The sequence below is a fragment of the Pithys albifrons genome, chromosome Z (assembly GCF_047495875.1).
Source record: "Pithys albifrons albifrons isolate INPA30051 chromosome Z, PitAlb_v1, whole genome shotgun sequence".
NCBI classification, from domain to species: Eukaryota; Metazoa; Chordata; class Aves; order Passeriformes; family Thamnophilidae; genus Pithys; species Pithys albifrons.
In genome coordinates, this window is record NC_092497.1 from 1,816,863 (window position 1) to 1,833,192 (window position 16,330).

A 16,330-nucleotide genomic window follows, 5' to 3' on the forward strand; every position below is an offset into this window, starting at 1 on the left:
GACTTGCAGAAGGTATTTATTTTTCTGTGGTGTGGGAAGATGGGACATTAGGTAGTAATTTGCCAGACAAAAGCAACTCCAGAATCCAAAACCTTCTACACTGGGAGACCAAAAGCCAGTTAAGCAACTTTAGCCAAGTGTTCTTATGTTATAATTAGAGTTCCAGAATGGTTTGGGTTGAAAGGAGCCTTAAATATCATCAAGTTCCTACACACTGCCATGGGCAGAGACACCTTTCACTAGACCAAGTTGCTCAAAGCCATATTTCTGCCCAGTGAAGACTATGGCTCTTGTTTCATCTGAATATTTTACAACTTTTTTTACCCTGTGTTTTTTGTGCCTGGGATGGGAAGGCCCCACCACGGCCTTGAGATAAAACAGAACAGCTCCTGAAGCATGAGGGAAATAACTGTCAGTGCTTATACAAGGAAGAGTTCATCAGGTAAATCTGAATGAAAAAATAGTGAGGTATGTGCCAAAATCATGTACTGGGGTTCAGGACATACAAATCCCAGAATAAAGATAAGCCAGCCTAACCATCTGGGCACGTATATCATAAAATAGTCAATGCAATTTGGTTTTTTCCTCTTAAATCCTCCTCTTCCAAAAAGAGAAAATGAAGTTAACTTTAAACTTTTTTCTACTAGAAACATCTAAATTGGAAAACCCTTGAGCAAACTGCTCATTTTCTATTCCAAACAATAAAACAAACAAACCCAACAATCCTCCTCCCTCCTCAAAAAATTAACAATTAAATTCTGCCACAGAAGTCCAAGCAGATAGGTCTCCTTTCAATGCTAGGTATTTATTTTCTTCTGTTAAGTGTTCCTAGTAGACAAGTGAAAGAAAACATCTCAATTTTTGCCTCTCACAATGTCACTTCTAAGAAGCATTTTTTCAGTTCCAGGAAAGATCAATCACACTATTACTGGCAGTAAGTAGCACTCCCACAAGCTGTTAAATTCTTTACCTGCACACGAGAGGCTCTTGAAGAGCTAAAAAACCTATTTCCTGGCTTTTCAAGATATGAAAGAGACCCAAAAGGATTATGAAATCACTGTAGTAGATAACCTTCAGACAGCAGCATCATCAAAAGGCAAGGATAAATGACGAAATTCATCCAACATCTAACTGTTTAAAGTCAGTAAGTTCCATCTGGAGATGAATTGCCTTCAGCAAAGCCAGGTCTGCATGTGCTGCCTTATTGACTATAAGAAAAGAATAGCAGATATTAGATTGACAGCAGTAGTATATACATAGATATCTGAAATGGCACAACACTTCAGAGGAATACAGCCACAGACCTGAGGTAAATCTAACAGAAGGTGCCAGCATGATACAGAAGCCTATTTCCAAATTTAAAATAAAAATATTGTACAGTCTAGACTGCGAGTCTTGGGCCAAAAAACTGTGGGGTCACTTTGTCCAGGAGAGACAAGTTCACCCACAAGTGAGCTCAGAAATGGTCTGTTTGTTGTGCGTATCCTACAATCACTTACAACCACCTGTTTGGTGGGTTACCTTCCTGTTCAAGCCCACAGTTCAAGTGCTATGCATGAGGTAGGCACTGGGATAGAAATTGGACTGTAGCCACATCTTTCTTTCTTCCTAGGATCTTCCTTGTCAGATCTCTCACCTTCTTTTCTCATTTCATTTATGGTTTGTTCATGATTACCCATCTGCCTGTAAGGTCAACATGAAGAAAATAAGACACTAGTGTGTTACACAGACCAAACTCAACCTTCCAGACAGGGGCACCTCTATCTTTAAAGGTGTTCTACCCCCAGAAAAAGCTGCAAATAATGTCAAGCTTTCCCTAATACCAGTAATAACAGGATGCTCTACCTTCCACGGGAGCAAGTTTTGTTTCCAGGCATATTGGATTACTTTAGGTTATTTTGGCATTTCATTTGAAATAACCTCATTGGACTCTTGCTTTGACTGTGTGTACAACTTTTGCACAGCATGCAAAGGAATGGGGCTACAGCATGAGAACCAAACAGCTCAGTCCTCTGCTTCTGTCTTCATTTCACGCATAGTATGCTGAGCATCCACAAGAAAAGCATAATTGGCATTGTTTATTGTCTGTCACTGTTAGCACCCTCACAATCCTGGAGAATTTCTTCTTTCTCAAGGAGGGACTAGTTCCTGCTCCACAAATGGCTTAGCATCCAGGTGGGTGGGCATGTCACCAGAGGGCCATGAAAGAACACCTTGGAAATGAAAAGAAAGAAAATGGCCAGTTGATCAGACTAGAGGTTTGATTGGCAGGGTGAATGAATATCAGCAAAAACATCCCCTCAGTAGTGTGGACTTTGATGATCAACACAGACAGGTCCTCCTGCTCCTCTAGCTCATGCCATTCAGGAGAGGAGTTCAAGCTATACCTCGCAGGAAGAGTTTAGCAGCTGGTATGAGATGTGTTTCCTGAGCAAGGAATACTTGGGTGCAACAGTCCAATTCTGCTGCTGACTCCTCTGAGCATGGACAAGACCAGCTCCTACCCTAACCAACCTCACCTAGAAGGCTAAATCTGCTGAGAAGCTTTTAATTAAAAACTATTCACCTGGAGCCAGACTTGATAAGTGTTTGTGCCAATGTCCGAGACAAATAAAGGGCAGGCCAGGCACTCTTTAAACTCTCCATGAGCAGAGCTACTCAGGGCACTGAAAGACATGACAAGCAGTAAATTTTCATATGTCCTTTGATCCCAGGCCAGATGCTATTCTGTCTGTGTCATGGACATCACTCCATGATCAAGTTCTGGATGAGGGAATCTGGGCAAAGGACAGTCTGTGCTTGGGTTCCCAGAGGATGAACCATGTCCCAGCAGGTAACAGCAGGCCAGCAATTTGGGATTAACATTCTGGTGGCTTGTGTTATGTCCATCATCGCTGACAGAGGGCTTGGAGAGATGTCTCACCTGCAGTGACAAAAGAACTCATGTTGTGAAGTTAACAGCTTTCCTTGAATTCCTCTCATTATTCTATACCATAGACTGCCATTACTTTATGGATATCTTCTCCTGAGCCAGCCCTACCAGACTGACTGTTTTTATTATTATATTACAAAGTGACAGGATCAGACAGTGATATGTGTCTCTTTACATGCCATTTCCCACAACCCCTTGAAGGCATCATCATACTTTATTTTATGATCAGTGGGTCACTCGTCTATATCTGCTTTGAAGCCACAATAGACTTTTTGCCAATCACTAATAGAAACTAAATAAACACAGCCAAACAGTGTTATCTATCTGTGTGGTGAGTAATTGTGAGGGGTTCCTCTTTAAATAGATGCTTAAGTAAATATAGAAATATCATTTTACAAACACTGGCTCAAGAAGAGATGTTGGGGAATTAGAAAGAAGGGACACCTCACTTAAGTGTGTACATGCAGGAGTGCAAAGCTGACCCTACATTGTTATCAAGTACAAAACAAAGGAATTTTTTTTGGCTTTTATAGTCATGTGTGCGTTCTTTGATGTACTATACTCAAGATGGAAAAGCACTTCTCTATTTCCAAAGCTTCATTCACAAAAATGACCTTTTATTGAACGTTTTCAATCTAGTGGGCAACATTATTTGTTTCCCAAGGAGGCTCTTGGGGGACTATTTCCTATAAGAGTTTGTGCAATATGATGGAGGATTGCAGTGCAGCTGTATGATCCTTCCACAACCTACCTCCCCCTTTCTCTCTCGGTGTTTATTGATGGATCTGTATCACTGAGCCCAAAGCACTGGGTGTTCTGACTGATGCAAGTTATTTTGCTCTCAAAGGCAATCCTCCCTCTGTGTCACTGGGACACTGTGTCTCTGCAGCCTCACCTCTCCACCTGCAATGTCAGGCTGTGTCGTGGGTTGAGAGGTTGGTGTTTCTCAGTGCCATCTGGAGCTGTCTGCTACCTGCAATTCAGTAATTTAAATATTAAGGATGAGCTGGTTCAGAAAGTTCATCTCTGAGTGAGCAAAACTCAATTAGCTGCAGGAAGAGGGAAGTAGAAATTGGGAAGAGGAAGCAATGGGGAAGCAGAAATGGTTTCAAATGCCTTTGTAATCGTCTGCAGATCAGACACGAGGCTGGTGACTCCCACTGACACCTGTCAGCATGACACCACGATGGCTCACCCAGCCACTTGAGTGTGACTGAAAGATTTATCCCTAGACAAATAATGGAGATGGTGGCATTGAGGCAACAGGCAGACCTGAAAGAGGTACAGGGGATCACTGCCAGGCAGAAAACTTGGACACCCAGACCAGAGAAAGAAGGGAAACAGGTATGTTAGAGCTTCTGGTGCTTGAGCATTGCCTGTCATTGAATTTCTGTCCTTCTTTGCCTCCCCTCTGCAGCTCAGTCCCTTCAACCTCCACACGTTCACTGCCTCCCTTACTTCAATTGATAAAACTCATGAGACAGAAAAATAAGGAAAAGGCAAACTTTTTGCAGCGCCTCTGCCATTAAATGAAAATAAGTTGGTGGAGAGGCCAGGAGTCAAGATTCCTGGGACTTGCACCCACACAGAGGAAGACAGCAATAGAACACACACAGGCTTTTGCAAGGGCACAGCCCTCTTCTCCAGCACTCAGAGGCCCTGAACTCAGAAGGATTACATGGTGAAATGGCACATCACTGCTTGCTTTCTATCAAACAGGGTCATGCCCTCACTGTTTTAGGGAAATTGCTGCTGTCTGACTGCCTGGAGACACTCTGTGGCAGCTGTGGCCAAGAATATGGGCTGGGTACAACCCAGAGTGGGGGCAGTGGGTGACAAGGGGGTTCTGCCCATCTCTTCCACCCAGGTGAGACCCCACCTGCAGTGCTGCCTCCACACTACTGGGGCACCAATATAAGAAGGATGTGGACTTGTCGGTGCAAGTCCAGAGGAGGCCATGGAGATGCTGCAGGGCTGGAGCCCCTCTGCTCTGGAGCCCGGCTGGGAGAGCTGGAGGGGCTCACCTGGAAAAGAGAAGGCTTCAGGGACACCTGAGAGTCCCTGCCGGTGCCTAAAGGGGCTCCAGGAGAGCTGGAGAGGGATGTGGGACAAGGCATGGAGGGAGAGGACACAGGGAATGGCTTCCCAGTGCCAGAGGGCAGGGTGAGATGGGATACTGGGAAGGAATTGTTGGCTGTGAGGGTAGGCAGGCCCTGACACAGGTTGGGCAGAGAAGCTGTGGCTGTCCCTGGATCCTTGGAAGTGTCCAAGGCCAGGCTGGACAGGGCTTGGAGCAACCTGTGCTGGTGGAAGGTGTCCCTGCCCATGACAGGGGTGTTAAAATGAGAAGAACTTTAAGATCCCTTCCAGCCCAAACCATTCCATGATTCTATGAGACCAGCTGCTCCCAGCTGGGCAATGGCACCATATTCCCCCATGCTGCTGCAGACTTCCTGGGATGCAACTGTTTGTTGAGACACACAGCAGCAGTCCCCAGAACAAACCTGTCTGAGGTGCAGCACATCACTCACCTGTGCCTTACTGTGGGTTTCACCTGGGCCACACAACTCCCTGGGCATCTTCTGGGAGCAAACAGCAAGGGTGTCACACCTGCACTGTGAGGAGAGGGGAGAGGAATTGCAAACTGGAGGGATTTGTCTCTCTCCCTGAGGAGATCCTAAACACTATTAGACCAGAAATTTCACTTTCTTCTGTCTGAATTCACATAAGATGAACATTATTGTATAAATGGCCCAGGCAGGTAAGTACCAATAGTGACATGAATTATTTCAATCAATGTAAAAAGATGTATGAGCTAATTGAGTTCTTCCTATCCAGTCTAGTGAACAGAGCTGGAGTGCCTTGGCAGAGGCTGGAGCAGAAATCCACACTGCCCTCAGGGGCGCATATAATGGCATGGGATTTCTGTACGTTACAGCATTCCTTTAACACCATGTCATCTAATGACAGACTTTGGTCTCTTTTTTGGGCAGGAGGGAGAGAGTATTAGGTTTGTTGTACGGTTTCTTCCCTCTGATGTTTCTCGGTTTCGTTTTCAGATAGACCATGGAATGAATACATGTTCACTGTGAATAAAAAAAATAAGGTCTGCAAAGCAGAACTTTGCCCTTTGGAGTCTGGGAGGGGAGTAATTGTGCACCTTCTGACTGCAAGAAGTTGATTTGCCTTGGAGTAATAGCGCAGTGAGTAACCTGTTAGTAAGCACAGTCACTGAGTAAACTGAGGCAAGGGGGTGGCCCTGGTGGAAAAGGGTGTCATGGAACAGGGTGGGCGCGGGATGTGGCAACGTGGAGTGGTGGCATCAGGTGCGGCTGCTGAGGGTGAAGGGTGGTGGAGGAGGAGGAAGAGGAGGAGGAGAGCAGGAGAAGGAGGTGGCAGGGAATTGCCAGCCCCAGGGGTGCCATTGAGGCCGAGACCGGGGCTGGCTGAGCAGGGCAGGTCTGCAGGTCCAGGTGTTATTTTGTGTTCTGTAATGTCCTCTGTGCTGGCACTGCTGTGACCTCCAGTGCTGGGGCAGTTCTGGGCCCCTCAGACAGGAGAGACACTGAGGGGCTGGAGCGTGTCCAGGGAAGGGAACGGAGCTGGGAAGGGGCTGAAGCATCAGGAGTGGCTGAAGGAGCTGGGGGGGCTGAGTCTGGAGAAAAGGAGGCTCAGGGGGGACCTTCTCACTCTCTGGAACTCCCTGACAGGAGGGGGGGAGCCAGGGCGGGGGACGCTGGGCTCTGCTGCAGGGAACAGGGACAGGATGGGAGGAAGTGGCCTCAGGTGGCACCAGGGGAGGTTCAGGTTGGATACTGGGAAATTTCTTAATTGGAAGTGTAGTCCATCCCTGGCACAGCTGCCCAGGGCAGTGGTGGCATCCCCATCTCTGGAAGGATTTGGATGTGGATGTTGCACTTGGGGACATGGGTTAGTGGCGGCCTTGGCAGTGCTGGGGAAATGGTTGGACTTTATTATCTTCCAGGGCTTTTCCAATCTAAATGATTCTGTGATTCTGTACATATTTTTATAATTTTTCTATTACCAAATACTTCCCATTTGGTCTACTGAAAGATGACCAGACGGTGTGGTACATCTTACATCCTTTATCACAGAGCTGAATCCCAGCTAGTGCTTTGTGAGAGCCTTGCTGGGGACAGGGTGTGTGTGTGTGTTGCGGCAGGACTCTGCAGTCAGGGAGGTAGCACTTAAAATAGTTCAGGTGTATAGAAAATGTATCCATGCTCCTGAGACTACTAGTGGTTTTGTGTTCAAAGCAATTAAGAGGGCTTTCTGGCTTTACTTAATCTAATTTACCACATTTTTCTGTAATGAATATGTTGCAAAAGAGTTTAACTAGTCCAAACGAAACGAACCTACAGAGCAGTGCCAATTTAGGTTACCTGCTGTTCTGCAAACAGACGTGAGACAGAGGCTGAGATGATGTACTTAGGCTCACGTTAGGACTCAGCAGAAGTATCAGGACAATGTGTTGTGGTGTTTCTAGCTTTGATTTGAGAGGCTGAGATTTTACTGTCCCTTCTTGCTACTCTAGGAAGTATCCAAAGCCAGGCTGGACAGCACTTGGAGCAACATGATCTAGTGGAAGGTGTCCCTTCCTATGACAGGGTGTTAGAACTGGATGATCTTTAAGGTCCTTTCTGACCCAAAACACTTCAGGATTTTGTGACCTTCCAAGGTGTGGTGGAGAAGCCCCGAGAGCTCTGAACTCCCATTGACACCCTTTGGAGGTGAGGCTACTCCCTGTAGGAGTCAGTGTGATCTTGAGAAGTCTCAGTTGCAGACTGTTTAGCGTAAACAGAGTAATATTAATACTACTTAGCACCTAAGGACACTATCTGCTGGGGCTGTGAATGGGGTGGTTCTTGCACAGCTCTGTTTATGGTGCCAGTGATATCACACAGTCTGGCAGGAGGTCTGCTGCTCAGATTTCTTAAGGGCTTTAGGAGGTGGTAAATTGTCTCACTTTTACTTTAAACACCGTGTTAATTATGCTTCTAAACAATGGGTATAAACTCATCCTTTAATTCTTTGTGAAGTGCTCTTCACTCTCTCCGTGATTTGTGGGGGTGAGTGTTGGAAGGCGGTGGGGGGAGGTTACACTTAAATATTATCACTAGGGCTAGCAAACAAAAGAAACCGTATTAATTTTGCTGATTTTAGTTGATACTCTTTAATATCTAAGGTCTTTCTCAGAACCTGAAGGCAGAGTTGGCATTGGATCTGTTCTGGTGCACTTTCCCTCTTTGCTTTAATTCAGTTTTCTACTCTATTCCATATGTGGTGTTGGGTGGTTCAACTTTCTGTCATTAAATTATGCCAGCAAATGCCCAAAAATAATTTAAAAAAAAAAAAAGAAAGAAAAATTTAAAAAAATGTCTCTAGTATACTTTGGATATTTCAGATCCAAAGTTACATTTATGTTTTTGAAAAAAAACCCAAGTATTAATACATGTGGGAAAAGATGGGCCATGTTCTGCAGCCTCTAGAGGACCCACAGGTATCTCAGACAGTACAGCTGTTTTTGCTTTCAGAGTATGTAATTTCTCCTCTTCAATGAGGAGAACAAGTCTGGGCCTCCTTTGGATTAATCATTGGTATCAGATGGCGTGCCTTCTTCCCTCCAGATGAAATGAATGTGCAGGTTTGGGTAATGTGCTTTTGAAAATCCAATCTTTAAATTACACTTCACTACTAATACTTCTTTTTTCTTCAGTTTATGCAATTTGGATTGTGAAATCAGAGTAGTCAGTTCCCATCCAATCCTATATTTCTTGCTTACCTGAAACTCCCTTATTTCGAGTTGAAAGAAATTTTCTCATCCTGTTGGTAGTGACTATCAGGCAGAGTTCCAGTTTTATTTCAGTGCCACTCTCCAATTCTCGGGCAATTTCCATCACTTGGATATTTTAGAGAAAAAATCAATTCCCAGCAGGTTGCTTTTCCTGGAACTGAGCCATGTGCAAGGCTGTCATGAAAGCATTTCAGTTGGGTTTAATATTTGTAAAAAGCTATTAAAGAATCCCAACCCTACATTTAGACAAATGAGGACTTTTCAATTGTCTGTTTTAATACACTGGCTCTACTAATTCATAAATTATTGGGTACAAAGGGTTATTCCTGCTGTCTAGACTACCCACCTGGGTAACTCGGGGCAGAAAGGCTCCCTGCACCCGTACAGGTTTGAACCAGCTGGAGCTCATCGCCTGAATACCACCAAAACCTCACTTCACAATTATTATTGACGAAGCATCCGCCACAACCAGTGGTTAATTGCTCCACCTGGATCATTACCGTTGAAAAACGATGCTTCTCTTCTCGCTTGCATCCTCCTAGCACAGCATCTAGTTTTTGGCTCATCCTATGTTTTCAAGAGACTCAATAATCTATCACCAATACCTTTTTTTTTTTCCCACTGATGCGAGCATTTCATGGTTAAGTCATTGTAGACAAAAGATGTAATTTGTCTCAGTTGTTCTGATTTTGGAGCATCTCTTAATTATTTGTATGCACTTCTCCATTATCTCTTATGCACGTCATGGAGGTGTATCATACATAAGCCTAAAATATTGTCATCCAGAGAGGTGGAATATAAAGAAACATCCAATGATTTCTTATTTTAAGCAAGAATTTGTATTGGATTTGAGGACAAGAAATCCAAACCATATTCCCTGAAGCACATTTGCACAGTGTAACTGAAATACTCCACATGTAAAAAGTCAGTTCTTTATAAAGTCCTTGATCGTGGATGTCTGAATGTTGTATTATTTTTTTATGTCAATCTGTAGGTCAAGGTGAGGAACACTGATCCCAAACAACTCACCACAAATATGAGAGTTTTCTTTTTGCAACCAGGCTGATCCCTGCCTCTGACTGGACAAACTTCCTGTTAGCATCAGTGGGAATTTTCCTTGGAAAAGTCTGTGAAAAGCATAGGCTGGTATGTTGCCATCTGTGAGGACATGGCTAACGTTTGAGGGAGCGAAATCAGCTCCACGGTGTGTCTGGCCAGGCCACTGCAATAAATACAGAAAGACATAAATGATGGTAAGGTTATGACCTATCCCATTAAAAAGGAAGGAACTCCAAAATTACACCCCTACCTACCGGCAATAGGAAATACAGAAGCTGGAGTTTTTCCTCTTGCTTTGCCTGCTACTCTCCCATCCCTTTTACAATTGTTCCCTTCTGCCAAAAAGGGTTTGGAGTGCTTTTGTTTGGTTTGGGGGGGGGCGTATGGGCTCCTCCCGCTGGCAAACTGATCTGCAGAACACTGACACCTCAGTCCCCTCTTCTGGGTGAGAAAAAGGGCACATCCCTGCCTTGTATCTGCACCTGAGTAGCTCATCTTTCAGGACCTGATAAATCTCCCTAAAGTCAGAATTCAGGGATTGGCTTGATAACATTAGGACTGAAATGCTGTTAACAAGTGATGGACACTCCACCCTTCCCCAGTGCCTCCAGGCATATGTGTTGCAATGAATTCAGTGTATACCAGGTATTCCAGGAGGCAGTGCATGCTCACGTGGGGTGTACCCTGGCATCCTAGAATCATGGAAGCACAGTATGGTTTGGGTTGGAAGGGACACAAAAGATCATCTCATTCCCACCCCCCTGCCATGGGTAGGTCTACAGGCAAATCTGACTGAAACCAGAAAGTCTCCACCTCCTCTGTTCTCCAGAGGTGTCAGGAGAAGGAATTACAAGGTAGAAAACAGTTATTTCTCATGTCAGCCCCAACTCTTTCCATGCACCCCACTATCTGGTCCAGAGCTTGCCATAGGTAACTACAAATAAAACCTTACTGTTCATGCACCTGGCAAATGTACTTGGTTGAAATAAAGAGGATTTTAATTTACAACACTGAAATTGAAGTGTTGAAAGGAGGATGCCAGCAATACTGTCCACATGTGCTTACCTTTAAAATGTTCCAGCAGTGCCACTTAGCTGTTTTGTTATAGCAAAAAAAATCCCTTTTTGAGAACTTAGACACCAAAACAAGTCTGCACACTTAGAGTTACTCTTTCAGACATCTGAAACACAGAAGTACAGGTACAATACAAATGAAAAGTACATTAAGGTTGTGTTTTTATATTAATATTGAACTTCCCACTCTGCCAGGTCCTAGGGAGCTCCAAGGCATCAGGATCTCTAGGTTGGACTGCTGGAGGAATCAGCCACCCTTTGCCTCAGCATAGTATGTCCCAGCTAAAGGGTTTTGCAGGCTTTTCCTTATTCTCTCTAAAATATTCCACCTGTCTCCAATACTCCCCTTCTCATTCCCCCTCAACAGCCCTGTGTGTCCTCTGTGTGGCCCCTGGCTCCCAAATGACATCGTATTCTCCTGTGCTGCTGTGCCCAGCTCCAGCATCATCCCCTCCCAGACTGTCTGACCTAAATCTCTCTCACCTTCTGGACATAAATCCCACTGGTGACATTTGCCAGCAGCCAGGCTGAATCTCAGCCCCACTGGAAGCACAGCACTGCTGCCATGGGTTGTTTGAGGTACAGTGGGGTGACACAGCTCAGTGGACACTGTATGGCTGTGAGTGACCAGCTACAAAGGGCAGGCACTGCTTTTGCTGTCCAGCTTGGTTTATCTCGTGGCTGTGGGACACCAGATCCTCTTTGGCAGCAACACTTGCCCTCTGACACAGGCCCAAGTTAATTCTTCCTTTACCCCAGCACACTGGGGCCAGCCTGATCCCTAAACCATGCACATTCCACTTTGATGGACATGGTTATATTAGCATCTTGCATTCCAAACAGCAAATTCTTCCACTAGGATGAGGGAGATATTATATAGATTTAATAATTATTTATATACATAATTTTCTATATTTTGGTGTAAGAGAGACCTGGCAAGGAGACTGCCTTGTGTTTAACCCCTCTAAGCAGTACAACATTTGTGTGGTTGAACTATAAAGCTAACAAAATTTCAGCCAGCAAAGCACATACTCAGTCAGGCATGTGTGAGTGCTTTGGTTAGTCAAGGCATTACCATGTCTGTAGGAGCCCTCTGAGCCAGCACCGGTGCCTGCCACAGCTACTGGTGGACATTTGACTTGGGTGGATCAATCCCCCAACCAATCTGGCCTTGGACACTTCCAGGGATCCAGAGGCAGCCACAGCTTCTCTGCCCAACCTGTGCCAGGGCCTGCCTACCCTCACAGACAGCAATTCCTTCCCAGTATCCCATCTAACCCTGCCCTCTGGCACTGGGAAGCCATTCCCTGTGTCCTGTCCCTCCATCCCTTGTCCCCAGTCCCTCTCCAGCTCTCCTGGAGCCCCTTTAGGCACTGGCAGGGGCTCTCAGGAGTCCCTGGAGCCTTCTCTTCTCCAGGTGAGCCCCCCCAGCTCTCCCAGCCCTTTTTCAGAGCAGAGGGGCTCCAGCCCTGGAGCATCTCTGTGGCCTCCTCTGGACTCACTGCTGCAGCAGCTCCAGATCCTTCTGATGCTGGAGACCCCAGAGCTGGAAACAGTAATTCTTCCCTTGCGCACACACCCTGAATCCTTTTCCAACAGACCAGCCTTGGAATGGCTGCTTACACCCAGGAGCACTAGCACTGAAATGATTTTAGCCTGCAGTGCTGCGTGACAAGAGCAAGAGCATGAGGTCCTTGTCTCTTTGTGATCTGCTGCTTGGCACAGATAAAGGTTGCTTGGAGAATACTTTTCTTTGCAAGCCTGAGGTCTTGTAGTTTGAATTTGCTGTCTCGACATGAGCTGCTGGAGTGGAAGGAGACTTTGGCTACAGTCAAAATGGCATCATAACCCAGACTTTGAACATTGCTTGAGAGTCCTGCTCTCAAAATAATGCATAAAAATAGAAGCAGGGCCACAAGCTTAGCTATTCCTAATGTGCACAAAAGGATGGGAGAGTGCCAGGAGCCAGCCTGGGCTGCCTCAGCCCTGCCTTCAGCCTGGCTTGTTCTCTCCTACCTCCCCTGAATGGCTTTTCACTGCTATGAAAAGGAGAGACATACCCCCAAAAGAGCAAAGTGTGTTTGTTATTGACCCTCGCCTGGAAAGTGTATGAAGAGGGATCAGCTCTGTTTGTTTGTACCCGTAATGATGTCAGGAAAAGGGGTTTTTTTCTCCCCTATTCTGTTTTTATCCCCTTTGTTGGAAGTGCCTTTGGTGAGTCTCACACCCTGGTGCTGTTAGCAAAACAATTAGGTTAACAGTGCCTTGGCTCCAACTGTCTGTCAAAGGCTGAATTGCAATGCAAATTAACTCTGCTTTAGCTCTTCAAAGCCAGCTGGGTTCAGGAAAAGTCCCCAGAAACCCCCGTGAGAAAGAGGCTGAGAGCTGTGGAGGGTGGGCTCTGTGGGATTTTACACCCAGGACCTAATGTGTTTGGCAGGAGGGATGTAGTACGTTGTACAAACACATTATACAAATGCAATAAGTCATATAAATCCTTTCAATACTTAAAAGAGGCTTAGAAGAAAGATGGGCACAGACTTTTTAGTAGGGTTTAGAGTGATAGGACAAGGGCTGATGGTTTTATATTGAAAGAGGGGACATTCAGACTAACAGAAGGGAGAAATTCTTGCCTATGAGGCCCTGGCACAGGTTGGGCAGAGAAGCTGTGACTGCCTCATCCCTGGAAGTGTCCAAGGCCAAGTTGGACAGGACTGAGGCAACCTGGCCTAGTGGAAGGTCTCCCTGCCCTGGCATGGGAGTTGGAACAAGATAAGCTTTTAAGGTCCCTTGCAGCCCAAACAATTCTAGGATTCTATGACTCAAACAGAATTTTTTTTTCTCTTCTCAGGGATTAATAGTGACTCTTGTACATTTTGAGACAGGTTTGAGGCCCAGGCTGACGTTTGAGCAATACATCCAGAGCAGTGCAGGGTGTGGCTATAACCCCCTCTCCGAGCATCCCCCCAAGCCATGCCCATACTTATCAGCTTCATTATGCGTATTTTTGTATTTTCCATATGGGCATATACATATGGTCTATTTAAACAAGCTTGCAGGGTTAATTAGAAAGCCATTCTTTATCGGTTATTTAATATTTAGCACTTCTGGGGTAATTTTCACTTGCAGAGATCACAAAACCAGGCAAGCACTGATGGCCCAGGTACACAGATGGGCAACCAGAGGTGCCAAAGCCCAGGTCCCTATTCACAGGGAAAAGGACGTGCCCAAGGTCACCTGGAGAACCTATGTCTGGGCCAAAAAATTGTTTTAACTCCTGGCCCCCATTCCTGTTCTCTATCTCTTCACAGCATACCCTACGTTATACTTTTTGTCACTTCATGGCAATAAAGTAATTCCAGTCGCCAGTAGTGAGGCAAGAGGAACATAAAGGGGGGAAAAACCAACCAAACAAACAGAAAGAGAAACTTTTAACCTCATTTAGCCTGGGAAGTTTAAAAAAATTAAGAAATATAATTCATGGATTAATAGACATGTCCAGTGTGTCTCTTTCACCAGCAAATACAGGAATGAGAAGGAATTTTTTTTCCACTCTCAATTTACCATTTTCATCACAGGGAAAGGGTTTGAGGTTCTCTGAGGAAGTGAGGAAATCAGCCTTGGTGTATGTGAGGTCACTCTGGAGGCTGCTGAACAAGGTATTGAACTAAAAACATCACCTAAATTCCATTTTTCAGGCTGCAGAAGTGACCATTTTAAATTAAATGGGATTTTTTCCATATGTGCAGCAGACCCAGATGCTGATGCTGTTCTGATTTGGCCCCCACTGTCACTCCGAGGCGGGAGGGCTGTGCCCTGGACTCCCCACAGCTCTCTCCACCTCTGACTCCACCTCAGCTGCAGCAGCAACTACTGCAGAATTTGAGAGGCAGCTTGATGTGCATCTCTTTGAGGAGTCCATCTCCTTCCTCAGACCCCAGCTTCATAACAAGACTGCCTAAATTATTCTTTCTGGTGCAAGAAAATAATGTACTTCCCCTCCTCATTTTTCCCCCTACTATTTATCAAGATTTTGAGTAGATTTTGTGCCTGGGTGGGTACAGTCTCATTGTCGTTTAATAGGGCTGCCTCCAAATCTAGTCCCTTTCTAGCTAATTTAGACCCAGATTCTGCAAATACCAGGCCTGTTCGAAGCATCCTTGACTGACTCACGTGAATATTTGCACAATTGAGCACTAAAATTATCCCTGTCCTCCTGCCTATACCAAAGGCAAGGATCCAGGACAGGCACCCTGGGGATGCCCTGGCTGCACAGCTCAGGGCATTCCCTGTTTTATGTGGTTTATGGCTGGCGTGGTGTTTAGTTCGTTGCATTAGTTTTGGATTTGAATTGGATTCGCTTATAGCAACCATGATTTAAGAGTCTTGGCTCTTCCTTCCGATGCGATAACTGATTTAGAGAGTGACCTTAAAGCAACTTATCCGCCCGCAGTTACTCTGTGAAAAGGGAGCTACTCCTCCGTGGGAGTGCGTGCGGGATGGGGACCCCTGGGGAGTTCTCCTGCCTTGCCAAGCCTGGCGCTAGGAAGTCTGGCCGGACTTCCCAGCTCGGCCACAGAGCGCAGCGGGGCTCGCCCAAGAGCGCAGCCTCTTGGTGGCTCAGGTTCCCAGTCCTCTGCAGGTCCAGAATTGGAATGGAGGATCCGTGGGGCGCTCAGGGTTTGTTACCACTAGTAACAACTCCAATAAGTAACATTTCTATCACCAAGGGTTGTTACAACTAGTGGTACCTCCTAATAAGATTTCAGAATGCTACATGCTCATCATTTCTGGTTTGCGTTTGCTGAGAATCGGGATGTAACGAGGCTCCCGTCCTTTGGTGACAGGTGCTGTAAAAGTACAAATTATTATTATTGCTTTTTTGTGCCGTGCCCTCGTTCGATACCCAGAACCATACCAATATTTTAATTTTTTACGGTTGATCTGGCTTCATATTTCTATGCTTAAGGCTGAGAACCAGCACCCCGCAGCCCAGGGGTCTCTCCACTGGGTGAGGGGTTGATGGGGAGGGAGGGGAGTACAAACCCGCGCCCCCATCCAGGCTGCAGGGATGAAGGTGGAGAGTATCGGGAGAAGGGGGCGGGGGGGCACACAGACCCACAACCTCCCCGCAACCCGAGCCGCCTCTTGCGCAAGGAGCGGTTGGAGATAAATATAATATATAGATATATTTATTTTATTTTTTTTTCCCCGGAGCGACACGGTGTCTAGACGCCCACGTGACGGGGCCGGGGCCGGGCCGGGCTGCTGCGCACTGCGAAGCCGCCGCCGGGGCGGGGGGACCGGGGGAGGGCGCAGGCACCGCGCCGGCTGCGCTCCCGCCGCGCCCCGCGCCCGCAGCGCGGCACGGACGGAGGTGCGGGCAGGGAGAGAGAGGGAGGGAGGGAGGCTGCGGGGAGCTGAGGGGAGGGGAGGGAAGAGCCAAGCCGA

The 16,330-nt window shown here is 46.2% G+C and overlaps 1 protein-coding gene across 1 annotated transcript in view; it reads left to right on the forward strand.

The window, feature by feature from the left end:
• Positions 1 to 16,182: 16,182 nt before the first annotated feature.
• SMAD7 (SMAD family member 7) overlaps positions 16,183 to 16,330 on the forward strand; it is a 28,551-nt gene continuing 28,403 nt past the window's right edge. Inside the window, exon 1 of the mRNA XM_071581197.1 lies at positions 16,183 to 16,256. The gene's annotated coding sequence lies outside the window, so the exon portion shown is untranslated. The remainder of the gene's footprint in view (positions 16,257 to 16,330) is intronic.